At 38.8% G+C, this 15,545-nt stretch overlaps 1 protein-coding gene across 2 annotated transcripts in view; it reads left to right on the top strand.

The window, feature by feature from the left end:
• The window catches only part of CFAP92 (cilia and flagella associated protein 92 (putative)), a 65,674-nt gene that overhangs the window by 42,281 nt on the left and 7,848 nt on the right, over nt 1-15,545 (top strand). The gene's annotated exons all lie outside the window — the stretch shown is intronic.

The following is a 15,545-nucleotide window of genomic DNA, read 5'->3' as shown; positions in this document are numbered from 1 at the left end:
TCCGTGTTATTGCAAATGGCAAGATCTCATTCTTTTTTTATGGCTGAGTAATATCCCATTGTACATATATACCACATCTCCTTATCCATTAATCAGTTGATGGACACTTGGGCTGTTTCCCCATCTTGGCTATTGTAAATACTGCTGCAGTCAACATAGATATGCATGTATCTTTTCAAATTAGTGTTTTCATTTTCTTTGAGTAAATACCCAGTAGTGGAATTACTGGATCATATGGTAGTCGTATTTTTAATTTTCTGAGGCACCTCCATACTGTTTTCCACAGTTGCTGCACCTTTCTAGCTTCTTGAGTTGACTATTTCATTCATTTTTATTCTTCCTTATTTAATAAGAAAGGCTACACATTTTCCTCTGTACACATCCTTGGCCACATTCTGTAAAGTGTTACATGTATTGTATGTTGCGATTGTTATTTGCCTGAAATGTCTTAGAAATTTCAGAACAAAACAAGACCTAGATACAGTCCTAGAAAAAAGTCAAACCACTGAGACTATGAGCAGTCTTCTCTGACCCCCTTATTCTACCTTCTCAATGCACTTACACAGGTACACACTTGTGCACACATGCATTCAAGTACACAAATGTATCACATTCATTTATGGGTTAACACTGTTTTGTTAATGGCATTTAACACAGGGCCTTGAAGATTTTATAAAAATATGCCTGTACAGAATTTTGTAATATGTTTGTACAATTAATATCTTCCTATCATCTGTATTTTATTGAAACCACTTGGAAATATTGTTTCTATTATCTTAGTTATTGCTAATTTCAAATGGCCTTAAGTAGCTTATCCATGCTATAATCAATCATTGAAACCCAGCCATAACTTAATTTTTCTATTTTTACTCTAAGATATAATTTACATACCATAAAATTTAATCATTGTAAGTGTATATAAATCAGTAATTTTTAAGCAAATTTGTGGAGTTGTGTACAACACAATCCAGTTTTAGAACATTTCCATCCCCATAAAATTTTTCCCTATTGCGTTTGAAGTCAATCCCTGTTACCACCTCCAGCCCCAGGTAACCACTGATCTACTTTTTGTCTCTACAGATTTGCCTTTTCTAGACATTTCATGTAAATGGAATCAGACAACACGTGACCTTTTGTGTCTGGCTTCTTTCACTGAGTATAATCTGAGGTTCATCCATGTCTCAGAATGTATCAATAGTTCCTTTTTAAAATTGATGAATAGTATTCCATTGATTGGATGTATCACATTGAAAGTTTTGTTTAATGTGTATTTATTTATTTTGAGAGAGAGACAGAGCGAGCAGGGAGGGGCAGAGAGAGAGAGAGAGACAGAATCCCAAGCAGGCTCTGTGCTGTCAGCGTGAAGTCTGATGCGGGGCTTGAACTCACGAACTGTGAGATCATGACCTGACCCCAAATCAAGAGTCAGATGCTTAACCAACTGAGTCACCCAGGCACCCATGGGTGTATCACATGTTTACTTATTCATTCCCCACTTGGTGAAATTTGTATTGTTTCTAGTTTGGGACTCTTATGAATATCGCTGGTTTGAATATTTGCATACAGATCATTATGTGAAAATGTATTTTCATTTCTCTCAAGTAGAAACCTAGATAGAGAATTGCTGGGTCATGTGGTAAATTTAACATTTTAAGACATTTTCAAGCAGTTTGACAATGAAGTTGTACCATTTTACACCACAAAAAGCACTCCAAGAGTTGGTTTCTCCACATCCTCGCAAACACTTGTTACTGTCAGTCTTTTTTCATTTATTTATTTATTTATTTATTTATTTATTTATTTATTTATTTATTTATTTATTTATTTATTTTGAGAGAGAGCGAGGGCATGAGCTAGAGAGGGGCAGAGAGAGAGAGAGAGAGAGAGAGAGAGAAAGAGAGAGAGAGAATGCAAAGCAGGCTCCACAGTGCCAGTGTGGAGCCTGATGCCAGGTCAAATTGAATCCATGAACCGTGCGATCATGACCTGAGCTGAAATCAAGAGTCAGACGCTTAACCAACTGAGCCACCCAGATACCTGTTGGATATCTCTTAATGTACTTATTAATGATTTATATATCTCTGGTAACTATTCATATATTTTACATGTTTTAAAATCAGGTTGTTTTCTTGTTGAATTGTAAGAGATCTTTATTTTGGATATAGTTGCTTAATCAGAACTATGATTTGCAAATATTTTCTCTGTATATGTGGCTTGTCTCTTTCTTAATTGTGGTAGGAAAAACTCTTGACGTATAAAGGCTTTTAATGTTGATGAATTCCAGTTTATCAGTGTCTTTGTCTTATTGATCATGCTTTTGGTGACATAGCTCAGGGCTCTGCTTAACCCAAGCTCACAAAGATTTTCTCCTGTGCTGCCTTCTAGGGGATTTGGAGTTTTGGCTTACTTTTAGACTTTAAAGCATCTTCACCAATTTTTTGTGTGCATGCATAATGGAAGGTAAAGGTCTAAATTCATCTTTTTTGCATGTGGATATCCAATCGTTTTAGCACCGCTTTTCAAAAAGATGAACTATCCCTGCACCGTCCCTAAGAATCCATTGATGAGAAATGCAAAGGTTTATTTCTAGGCTCTGTTATACTCCATTGACTTAGATGCCTGTCCTTACACCAGCCCCACATTATCTTGATTACTATAGCTTTACAGGCAGTTTTGAAAATGGGTTGTATAAAGTCTTTTAACTTCTTTTTCAAAATTGTTAGACTATTTTGGGTCCTTTGCATTTCTATATAATTTTAGGATCACCTTGCCAATTTATTAAAAAAAAACAATTTTAGGATCACCTTGCCAATTTATTAAAAAAAAAAAAAACAACTTGTGGGGATTTTCCTGAGGCTTATATTGAATATGTAGATCAGTTTCGGGGAGAATTGCTATATTGATAGTTTTGAGGCTTGTAATTCATGAACATGGAACGTCTAGACTTCTTTTGGGTCTTCTGTAATATCCTTCAGTAAGCTCTGTAGCTGTCACACACAGGCCTTACACCTGATTAAATCTTTGCTGTTGTGAGCTGAATTCTTTAATTTTTGAATTGTTGCAATAACAGAAATACAGTTGGCTTCTGTATATTGATTTCGTATCCTGAAATCTTTGGAAACTGGATCATGTCATCCCTGGATAAAGATCTCTTTACTTCTTCCTTCCCAAGCTGGATACCCTTCCTTCCTGCATTAGTCTATGCAGATTGTCATACAGAGCACAACGGTCGGGTGGCTTAAATGTCAGAAAGTGCTTTTCTCACAGTCCTGGGGGGTGGGAAGTCAGGATCAATATGCTGGTAGAGTGGATCTCATTCTGAGGCCTCTTCTCTTGGCTTATAGGTGGCTGCATCTCACTGTGTGCTCTTTTCTTTTTTTCTTTAATGTTTATTTACTTTTGAGAGAGAGAGAGAGACAGAGCATGAGCAGGGCAGGGGCGGAGTGAGAGAGGGAGACACAGAATCCAAAGCAGGCTCCAGGCTCCGAGCTGTCAGCACAGAGCCTGACGCAGGGCTTGAACTCAGGAACCATGAGATCACAACCTGAGCTGAAGTCGGACGCTCAACTGACTGAGCCACCCAGGGGCCCCTCTCTGTGGCTCTTCTTTGGCGTGGGGAGAAAGACAGTGGGCTCCCTGGTTCCTCCTCTCATAAGGACATTAATCCTGTCAGATCAGAGTCCCCCCACTCTTACTCATCTAACCGTAATTACTTCCTTACCCAAATACAGCCACATTGGGGATTAGGGATTCAATGCATGAATGGGGTGTCGGGGGGGGGGCTTTCATTCTATAATCCTCCCTTCGCTTCTGTTTGTACTGCCTACAACCTGTAGTATAAAGATCAGTGTCAAATAGGAGCGGTAAGAGCAGACATGCTTGTTTTCTTCCTGATCTTGGGGAAAGCAATCTTTGACCATGGAGTTGGATGTTAACTACAGGTTTGGGGTACGCTTTATGAGGTTGAGGAAGTTTCCTTGTAGTCTTAGTGTGTTGAGAGTTTTCATCATGAATAAATGTTGGATTCTGTCAAATGCCTTCTTCCCCCTGCACATATTGTGGTTCTTGTCTTTTATTCATATGGTGTATGACGTTACTTGATGTTTGGACGTTAAAACATCCTTTCATTCCTGGAATACATCCCACTTGATCATGGTGCATGGCTTTTTATCTATGTGTTTCTGAATTTAGTTTGCTAATATTTTGTATTTTTCTTGTGATAGCTTTGTCTCACCTTGGTACCCATGGAATACTGGCCCTGTAAAATGAGTTGGTGTTTCCTCCCCTTCTGTATTCTGGAAACAAGTGAACTGTTGGTATTCATTCTCTCATTGTTTGGTAGAATGAACCAGTGACTCCGTCCAAGCCTGAGCTTTCCTTGGTGGGTAAAAGGCTGATTTGATCTCTTTATTTGTTGTAAGTCTATTCAGATATCTCTTTCTTTTTTTTTTAATTTTTTTTTTCAACGTTTTTATTTATTTTTTTGGGACAGAGAGAGACAGAGCATGAACGGGGGAGGGGCAGAGAGAGAGGGAGACACAGAATCAGAAACAGGCTCCAGGCTCCGAGCCATCAGCCCAGAGCCTGACGCGGGGCTCGAACTCACGGACCGCGAGATCGTGACCTGGCTGAAGTCGGACGCTTAACCGACTGCGCCACCCAGGCGCCCCAGATATCTCTTTCTTAAGACAGGTTTGATAACTTGTGTCTTTCCAGGAATTTATCCATTAGATGTAAGCCCTCCAGTTTGCTCTCCTATACTTGTTCATAGTACTCTCCTATAATCCTTTTAATTTCTGTAAAGTCAGTAGAATGTCTCCTCTATCACTCCTGATTTTACTAATTTGTACGTTTTTCTTTCTTGGTCATTCTAGCTAAAGATTTGCCAATGTTGGTGATCTTTTTGAAGAACCATTTTTGAAAAAACAGGAACAGCAGGAAGACCATTTTTTTTTTTAATGTTTATTTTTGAGAGAGAGAGCGTGAGCAGGGGAGGAGCAGAGAGAGAGAGAAGGAGACACAGAATCCAAGCAGGCTCCAGGTTCTGGGCCATCAGCACAGAGCCTGACACAGAGTTTGAACTCACGAACTGTGAGATCATGACCTGAGCCGAAGTCAGATGCTTAACCAACTGAGCCACTCAGGCGCCCCTGAAAAAACATTTTTGGAATTTGTTCATTTTCTCTATTTTTCTATTTCATGTTTTTCTACTCTAAACTGTATTATGATTTCTTCCTTCTGCTTATTTGGATTCATTTTGTGATTCTAGTTTCTTTTTTTTTTTTAATTTTTAATGTTTATTTTTGAAAGAGAGAAAGAGCACGAGAGGGGGAAGGGCAGAAAGAGAAGGAGACAGAGGATCCAAAGCAGGCTCCAGGCTCCAAGCTGTTAGCACAGAACCTGATGTGGCGCTTGAACCCACAAACTGTGAGATCATGACCTGAGCTGACGTTGGACAGTTAACCGACTGAGCCACCCAGGCGCCCCTGTGACTCTAGTTTCTTAAGGAGTAAAGTCAGGTTTTTGATTTGGATCTTTTTTTATGCATGTGTTTCCAGCTACAAATTTCCCCCTAAACTCTACATTAGATGCATCCCATAAACTTAGTATGTAGTATTTTCATTTCATTCACCAAAAAATATTTTATAATTTCCATTGTGGCTTTTAGAAATTTCGAATTTAATTCCGTTGTGACTAGGGAATGTACTTTGTATGATTTCTATTGAATGAAATTTATTACAATTTGTTTTATGGCCTAGATACATCCTCAGGCTTGAAAGGAATATATGCTTTTCTGACATTGGGAGGAATGTTGTATAAATGGCAGGATGATAAGCTGGCAATAGTGTTGTTCAGGTCTTCTGTGTCATTGATTTTCCTTTCTCAGGTTCAATGATTGGATTGAGGTATTGAAGTCTCTATTGATGGTCGAATTGTCTATTTCTCCTGTCAATTCTGTTTAATTTTTCTTACTGTCTTTTGGGGCTCTGTTGTTAGGCGTGTTTGTGTTTATAATTATATCTTCTTGATGAACTGACACTTTAATCATTATGAAATATCTCTTTTGTTTCTAATAACATGTCTTGTCTAAAACATCATTTTGTCTTATATTAATGTACTCACACCAGCTCTTTTCTGGTTTGCATACTATATATTTTTCCACCCCTTTGACTTTCAAACTGTGCCTTTACATCTAATATGTGTGTTCTGTAGACAGCAGATATCTGCATCCTTTTTTTAAAGTCCAGTCTGACAATCTTTGCTGTTTGTCCATTTATGAGTAATATAATTTTTGATATGGTTCGATTTATGTCTTGTTTTTTATATATTTAATATTAATTTCGATTCTCTGTTGTTCCTTTACTGCCTCCTTTTGTGTTTAACAGATATAAAGTTGTACCACTTTAATTCCTTCATGGATTTTTTTCTTAAAAAAATGATTTCCTAGTGGTTTCTCTAGGATTCATCTATAATATGCATCTTCAGCACAATCTACTTCAGATTATCACTAGCTTTATTTGGGTAAATGGAGAAACTGTTCTGCTATATATCTGTTTCCTCCCCCTCCTTTATTTTATTATTGTTATATCTATATATGCACTAATCCCCAAATATGGTGTTATTATTGTTTTATGCAGTCAGGTCTTTTAAAAGTTGAGAGAAGGAAAAATGTATATAATATTTTATATTTACCACATATTTATCTTTTCCAGTGATTTTTCAAACATTTATTTTTGAGGGGGGAGGGGCAGAGAGAAGGCAGAGGATCCAAAATGGGCTCTGCACTGGCAGAAGAGAGCCCAAGGAGGGGCTCAAACTCATGGGCTGTGAGATCATGACTTGAGCCAAAGTCAGACGCTCAACTGACTGAGCCATCCAGGTACCCCTTCCAGTGATTTTTTAAATGTAAATTCTAGTTACCATCTGCTGTCATTTATTCTCAGCTTTAAAGGATCTCCTTTAGTATATTTGATAATTTGCAGGTTACTACCAACAAATTCTACCTTTATCAGAGGATATCTTTATTGACGTTCGATTTTGAAAGATGGTTTTTGCGGGACACAGAATTCATGGTATATTTACCAAGAACTTTTTTTTCTTTCCAGCACTTTGAAAATGTTATTACATTGTGTCTCTGTTGTTTCTGTTGATGTTTAGCCATTAAATCGTATTTCCTTGTACATGATGAGTCATGAGTCATTTTTTTTCCTTGCTGTTTCTAAGATTTTTATCATTGTATTTTTCTTTCAACTGTTTGACTCTAATATGTACAGGTGTAGATCTCTCTATATTTATCCTACTTGGGGTTTATTGAGCTTCCCTAGATCAGTAGATTAATGTTTCGGGTCTTTAGTTCTTCAATACTTTTTGCGGCTTCTTCCTCTCTCCCCACCCTCCCTTCTCAGACTTCCATTATGTGCATGTTGGTTCACTTATTAATATCCCATATGTCTTGAGGCACTATTAATTTAAAAAAAATATTCTTTTGGGGCACCTGGGTGGCTCAATCAGTTATGCGTCTGATTTTGGCTCAGGTCATAATCTCGCAGTTTGTGAGTTCGAGCCCCATGTCGGGCTCTGTGCTGACAGCTCAGAGCCTAGAACCTGCTTTGGATTCTGTGTCTCCCTCTCTCTCTGCCCCTCCCCTGCTCACACACACTCTCTCTCTCTCTGTCTCTCAAAAATAAACAAATGCAAAAAAAATATTCTTTTGTTTCTGTTCCTCAGCTTGGATAATCTCTGTCTTTGGGTTCAGATTCTTTGTCTGCTTAAATCTGTTGTGTCCCTCTAGTGCATTTTTCATTTCAGTTACTGTACGATATAACTGCAGAGTCTTCCTGTAGCTTTTTTTAATTCAGATTGGCTATGTCTTTTTTTTTAATGTTTATTTATTTACTGAGAGAGGGACACAGAGTGTGAGCAAAGGAGGAGCAGAGAGAGACACAGAATCCGAAGCAAGCTCCAGGCTCTGAGCTGTCAATACAGAGCCCAAAGTGGGGCTCGGACTCACGAGCTGTGAGATCATGACCTGAGCTGAAATCTGATGCTCAACCAACTGAGCCACCTAGTCACCCCTCAGATTGTGTATTTCTTGACTTGGGGTATACTTTCTTTAAGTTTTTGAAATAATTTTTTGTTTTTGTTTTTTTTTTGTTTTTTTTTTTTGTAGTAATAGCCACATCGAAATCTTTGCTAAAGTCAACCAGCTGGACCTACTGGACGGTTTCTAGTGACTACTTTATTTTCCTGAATAAGGTTTACAATTTACTATTTCTTTACATGTCTCCTAAGTTTTGGTTGAAAACTGGACATCTAAGAGGCAACTGGGTGGCTCAGTTGGTAAATCTGATTTTGGCTCAGGTCATGATCTTGCTGTTTGTGAGTTCAAGCTCTGTACTGACAGCTTGGAGCCTGGAGCCTGCTTCAGATTCTGTGTCTCCCTGTCTCTCTGCCCCTCCCCTGCTTGCACTCTCTTTCTCAAAAATAAGTAAACATTAAAAAAACAAAGAAAGAAAACTGTACATTTAAAATGCATTGCAGTAGGGGCGCCTGGGTGGCTCAGTTGGGGGACTCTTGATTTCAGCTCAGGTCATGATCTCTTGGTTGGTGGGATCGAGCCCCACCTTGGGCTCTGAGCTGACAACATGGGGCCTGCTTGGAATTCTCTCTCTCTGCCCCTCCCCTGCTCTCTCTCTCACATCTCCTCTGCTGGTGCAGGCAGGCAGGCAGCAAGCGATGTATGAAGAGCATATCAAGGTGGCTATTTCATTTCCTGTGTCTCCCCGTTAATTAGTTTGCTTGCCTGTTGCTTGCGCCAGGTAGGACAGCAACTCAGGTCTGCTGAGCAGCTCGCCTGCTCTGTTGGTTTGCTGCTGAGATTGCTGTCGTTGCTTATAATTGGCCCTGCCCGTGGGCTTTGCAAGCTGCAGTGCAGATCAAGTAAGTGTGCACTCAAGTGGGCAGTGCAGCTGGTGATCTTCCTGACTCGCACACCCTCGGAGAACTACTCGAAGTGCCGGGGATGGCAGGAATGACGTTGACTCTTCCTGTTCTTACCTGAAGTTGAGCACATTTCCGTGAATAAAGACTTCGAAGTTTTTTTGTATGCCTTTGGAGAATTTCCAGTGGTTGCTTTTGACGGTTTTGTCCAGTTTTATTGTTTTTTGACGGAAGGATTGGACTCCTTACTCCACCGTACTAGAAGTCCTGTCTTCCTCCTAGCCAACTTCAAATTTTTACTTATTTCTATTCTTGCAGTGATGTGTGCATGTCGTGTCTACTTAATCCTTTGCTTTACTATTTTTTTTTTCTTTCAGAAAGTTTTTGTAGATAATGAACTTTCAGGGTGCTTGCAGGTCCATGGTTATCATTGTCTTTGCACTTGAATAGCACCTGAACTGTTTTTGAGATTATGCTTTCAAATCCCTGCACGCAGCCTCCCCCCCACCACCCACCAAACCCATTGCTTTCTAAAATCAAGAATTGCGGGTAAGTCTGATACCCACCTGATCCTTTTTCCTTTTTAACTAGACTGTCATCTCCTCTGGAATCTTTTAAAACTTTCCCTTAATCCTTAGTGTTCACCTCGGTGTCGAGGTGGGAGCTTTTTGTTTTTCACTGAAGCTTGAAGGGCTTTCCTCCATTTTGTTTGCCCTCTTAATTTGTACTTGTTGGTATTTAAGGTTTTTTTGATATTTATTTTTGAGAGAGAGAGAGACAGAGAGTACTAGTGGGGTAGGGGCAGAGAGAGAGGGGGAGACAGAATCTGAAACAGGCTCCAGGCTCTGAGCTGTCAGCACAGAGCCTGATGTGGGGCTCAAACTCACCAACTGTGAGATCATGACCTGAGCCAAAGTTGGACATTCAACCGCCTGAGACACCCAGGTGCAACCCCCCATTTTTTTTCTTTAAATTTTTTTTAATGTTTATTTATTTTTGAGAGAGAGAGACAGAGCACAAGTGGGGGAGGGGCAGAGAGAGGAGGAGACACAGAATCCGAAGCAGGCTCCAGGCTCTGAGCTGTCAGCCCAGAGCCCAACGTGGGGCTCAAACCCACGAACCGTGAGATCATGACCTGAGCCGAAGTCGGATGCTTAACCGACAGAGTCACCCAGGCACCCTTCTAAAAAGATTTACATTTTTGTTCATCATATTTACATTTTGGATCTATCAGGAATGTATTTTTTGTATGAGGGTAGGACTCTAATTTCATTTCTTCCACATGATCAATGGTACCAGCGCTTTGCTTAAATGCCCATCCCTTCCCAAATGATTTATGTTGCCTATTCTGTCAGATCAAGTTGCTTTTCATACATGAGTTTGTTTATGGGAGATTGAGATCTTTATTGAAATTGCATTTACGAATGCATTATTTTCTTCAAAGAACCAGTGTCTCTGTTGTTTTTTGATTCCATATTGTATACTTACTTCCTATTGATTTCTGCTCTTATTCCTTCTTCTTACTTTCTATGGCTTGAATTTGCTCTGCTTTTTCTGATTTCTTCAGATGGATATTTTGGTTATTTTCAGATATGCATCATTTTATTATCTTAGTGTATTTATTTTGGCTAAAAATTTCCTATGAACATCAAGTGCATCCCCATTTTTATACATTGTATTTTCATGACTCAGTTAAAAATGTTTTCTACTATCCATTTTCATTTTTTGTTTGATCAGTGGATTAGCTAATAGTATATTCTGTAATTTCCAAATACTTTGGGCTTTTTGTTACCTCTGTTTGTTTTTTCAGTTCTATGCACTGCTGTCGGAGAATATATTCTGTATAATTTCTATCCTTTGTTGATATTTTACAATCCAGAAAAGGTCAGTTTTGGAAAGTGTTCCAGAGTATTTGAGAAAAAAAAATATATCCTGCAGTTGTTGACAGTGTTCCAAATACATCAACTTTGCTTTGTTTTTCAAACCTCTATCCTGATCTTTAAATTCTGTTTCTTCTCTCAGTTACTAGGGAAAGTCTGTTAAAATCTCCAAATGAGATTATGGATTTGTTTCTTCTCTCCTGGCTTTGCTTATTATATTTGCTCACTTATGTTTTAGATATATACAAATTTAAGACTGCTTTATCCTGTTGATTTGATTTTTATAAATATGATAAGACTCTTTGTCTCTGGTAATACTTTTTAGAGCAAATACCGTAAAATGCATATATCTTAAGTATATAGCCTCATTCATTTCCATCTATGCACATACCTGTGAAACCATTACACAGATCAAGGGGTAGAAGGTTTCTGTCACCCCAAAAAGTACCATGCTCCTTCCCAATTAACTACTATCTTGAATTCTGTCATCATGGAATAGGTTTGCTTGCTATTTGTTGGACCTTATATAATGGAACCATACAGCATGCATCCTCACACTGGCTTCTTTTGCTACACAAATATATTTATAAAGATTTGTATTATTACGTATTTGTTGCTGTGCAGTTTTCCATTATGTGTATGCCACAATTATTTGTTCTCCTGCTGATTTCCATTTGTGTTGTTTTCCAGGGTATTTTGGGGGAGGCTATTATGGCTAAAGTTGCTATGGTGTTTTTATACAGATCCTCTTTGTTGGACCCATCTACTCATCCCTTTGGGCATATACCCTAGGAGTAAACTTACTGGGTCATAGCGCAGGCATGTGTTTAACTTTTAACTGCCACGTTTCCAAAGTGGTTGTGTCATTTCACACTTCTGCCAGCAAATACAGGAGTGTAGCTTTCCATCTGTGCTGCAGTGTTGCAGACACTTGAATTTGTCCATCTTTATAGTCCTACCCACTCTGGTGAGGTTTACTGGTATTACATTTTAATTCTGATGTGCCTTTCCCTGATGAATAATAATACTGAGCACCTATTTTCACCTACTGTTGGCTATTTGTATATTTTCTTTTGTGAGGCGCCTGTTCAAATGCAGTTTTTCCTCCAGCTCATCTGGATCTTGCTTTTTTTTTTTTTTAAATCCAGATAAGCTATGAGTTACATGCATTACAAGTATCTGCGTGCGTGGCTTGCCTTTGCATTGTTTCAGTGTCCTATTTTGAGGAGACGTGTTTCAATTCCATTTATCATGGTTCTCTGGTTAATTTTGGGGGGACATTTTTCTTGGCAGAATGCTAGCTTGGCAGTTATTTTCACACTTTAAAGCTGTCTGTTTTGCTCTTTTTTAAGATACTGTCCTCTCCTGGTTGCATGTAACATTGTTCTCCTTTTTTCTTCTTTAAAAATTTTTTAGTGTTTATTTTTGAGAGCGAGAGTGAGCGCATGAGCAGGGGAGGGGCAGAAAGAGAGGGAGACACAGAATCCAAAGCAGGCTCCAGGCTCTGGACTGACAGCAAAGAGCCCAAAACGGGGCTCGAACCCACCAGCTCTGAGATCATGACCTGAGCCAAAGTCGGATGCTCAACCGACTGAGCCACCCAGCTGCCCCAAAATTGTTCTCCTTTTCCTTTTGTTTTACTATGATGCTCCTAGGTGTATTTTTCTTTGTATTTATCTTGCTATGGGTTTGTAGAGCTGATTGAATCTGTGGCTTGATATCTTTACATTTAAAAAAAATCTAGACCCAGTATTTCTTTTCAAAAATACTTCTGTTCTAGTCAAGTTCTCTCTCCCTGTCCTCCTGGGATTCTAATGACAAGTTAGATATTTTCACTATGACTTACATCTTATATTACTTATATATCTCATGCTTTTATTTTTCCGTGTTTTAGTGGGTGTTCTTCAATCTGGATATTTTTTTAAATGTTTATTTTTGAGAGAGAGCATGAACAGGTGAGGGATGGGGGAGGGGGGAAACAGAGGATCTGAAGTGGGCTCTGTACTGAGAGCAGAGAGCCCAATGTGGGGCTCGAACCCATGAACCATAAGATCATGACCCTTGCCAAAGTAGGACACTCAACTGACTGAGCCACCCAGGCGTCTTCAATTTATACCATACGGTAGTATACAGTACAAATTTTAACTAATCTATCTTAACTCATTGATCTCTTCTGCTGGATGTTCATTCTGCTGTTAAACCCATCCAGTGAATTATAATTTTAATGATTTAAAAAATTTTAAGATTTCCATTTGATTCTTCTATGGATTCCAGATATCTAGTTCAATTCTCCACCTTTTCATTTAGCTTATTATATTAATCGTAATTCCAATATCTGGATTATCTTGGGTTTCTTTCTATTACCTGCCTTTTCTCTTCGTTTTCCTATTTGGTCCTGTGTCTTGGCATGTCTCTTAGTTTTTTAAACTTGAGACATAACCGACATGTTCTATTCGTTTCAGGTATACAACACAATGATTCAATATTTGTGTATATTGTGAAATGATCCCCATGGTAAGTCCAGTTAACAGCCATCACCACATATAGCAATTTTCTTTTCCTTAGGAAAACTCTTAAGATCTACTTTCTTAGTAACTTTCATATACAATGCAGTACTATTAACTGTAGTCACCATGCTATCTATATATCACGTCCCCATGATTTACTTATTGTATGATTAAGAGTTTGTACCCTTTGACCACTTATTAATTTCACCAACCCCCTACCTCTAGCAACCACCAATGTGTTGTGTATTTATGAATTCGTGTTTTTGTTCATTTTAGATTCCACAAGTGAGGTTTCTCAGTCTTATTTCATGTAGCATAATGCCCTCAAGGCCTATCCATGTTGTCACAGAAGGCATGATTTCCTTCTATTTTATGGCTGAGTAATATTGCATTGTGTAACACACACACACACACACACACACCCCACTCCACATCTTTGTCCACTCATCCATGGATAGACACAGGCTGCTTCCACGTCTTGGCTATCATAAATGCTGCAGTGAACATGGAGGTCCATATATCTTCTTCAGTTAGTGTTTTCATTTCCTTCAGATAAATACCCAGTAATGGAATTGCTGGATCATATGGTAGTTCCATTATTAATTTTTTGAGGAACTTCCATACTATTTTCCATAGCCGCTGCACCAATTTACATTCCTACCAAGGGTACACAAGGGGTCCATTTTCTCCACACCCTTGTCAACACTGGTTATTTCTTGTCTTTTAAATAATAGTCATTAAAACGTGTGGGGTGGTTTTGATTTCCATATTCCTGATGGTTAGTGATGTTAAGCATTTTTTTATTTACCTGTTGGCCATTTGTGTATCTTTTCTGGAAAAATGTTTATTCAGATCTTCTGCCCATTTTTAATCAGGTGTGTTTTGTTGTTTTTGGTTGTTGCTATTGAGTTATAGGAGTTCTTTATTTAGTTTAGGTATTAACCCCCTTATTGGTTGTGTCACTTGCAAATGCCTTCTCCCATTCAGTAGGTTGCCTTTTCATCTTGCTGATGGTCTTCTTTGCTGTGCAGAAGCTTTCTAGTTTGATGTAGTCCCACTTGTTTATTTTTGCTTTTGTCAAATCCAAAAAAATCATTGCTAAGACGGATGTCAAAGAGTTAACTGCCTATTTTTTCTTCCAGGATTTTTATGGTTTCAGGTCTTAGATCCAAGTCTTTAATGCATTTTGAATTGATTTTTGTGTATGGTGTGAACTGTGGTCCCTTTTTTTTTTTTTTTTTTTTTTGCATGCAGCTGTCCTATTTTCCCAGCACCACTTATTGAAAAGACCATTCTTTCCATTGTATATTACTGGCTCCTTTATTATAAATGGACTATATATGTGTGGTTTATTTCTGGGCTCTGTTCTGTTCCATTGGACTTTGTGTCTATTTTTATGGCAATACCATACTGTTTTGATTACAATAGTTGTGTGATATAGTTGAATCAGGAAATGAGATTGCTTGGGCTCTTTGGGGTCTTTTGTGGTTTGGTAAAAATTTTAGAATTGTTCTATTTCTGTGAAAAATGCCATTCAAATTTTTATAGGGATTGTATTGAATTGGTAGATTGCCTTGGGGTGTTTCCTTAAATGGTGAACACTGTATAGGAAAAACTGTATCTTCCTACAGAGAGGATTTAATTTTCTTCTAGCAGGCCAATGAAGGACAAATTCCCCTAAAAAGGCTTATCCCTTGTTTGCATTTATTTCTAAGCACAGATTTTCTGAATTTTTGACTATAAGCTTAGGGTGTAAACAGGTGCCTTCCTCCTTGGGACACTCTGAAATCCAGTTTTTGTTTCCCAGCATGGTGACACTTTCCAAAATACCTGCTGAACATTGAACCTCTTAGCTGCTTTTTTTTTTTTTTAAATGTCTTTTGTTTATTTCTGAGACAGAGTATGAGTGGGGGAGGGGCGGAGAGGGAGGGAGACACAGAATCTGAAGCAGGCTCCAGGCCCTGAGCTGTCAGCACAGAGCCCAACGTGGGGGGTCGGACCCACGAACCATGAGATCATGACCTGAGCTGAAGTCGGTCGCTCAACTGACTGAGCCACCCAGGTGCCCTGAACCTCTTGGCTGCTTTTTCTGCCTGGGTTCTTGTCTGCTCCATTCATCTCATTCATGAGCAATTTAGGAATCAGCAAATAAATACCTTGAGAGTAAACTGTGTAGGGTGGGTGGGGGAGGATTCAATGTTTTCTCCTTCTCTCCAGG

Source organism: Lynx canadensis, chromosome A2 (assembly GCF_007474595.2).
Source record: "Lynx canadensis isolate LIC74 chromosome A2, mLynCan4.pri.v2, whole genome shotgun sequence".
Taxonomy (NCBI): domain Eukaryota; kingdom Metazoa; phylum Chordata; class Mammalia; order Carnivora; family Felidae; genus Lynx; species Lynx canadensis.
This window is presented reverse-complemented; position numbering and strand designations above follow the sequence as displayed.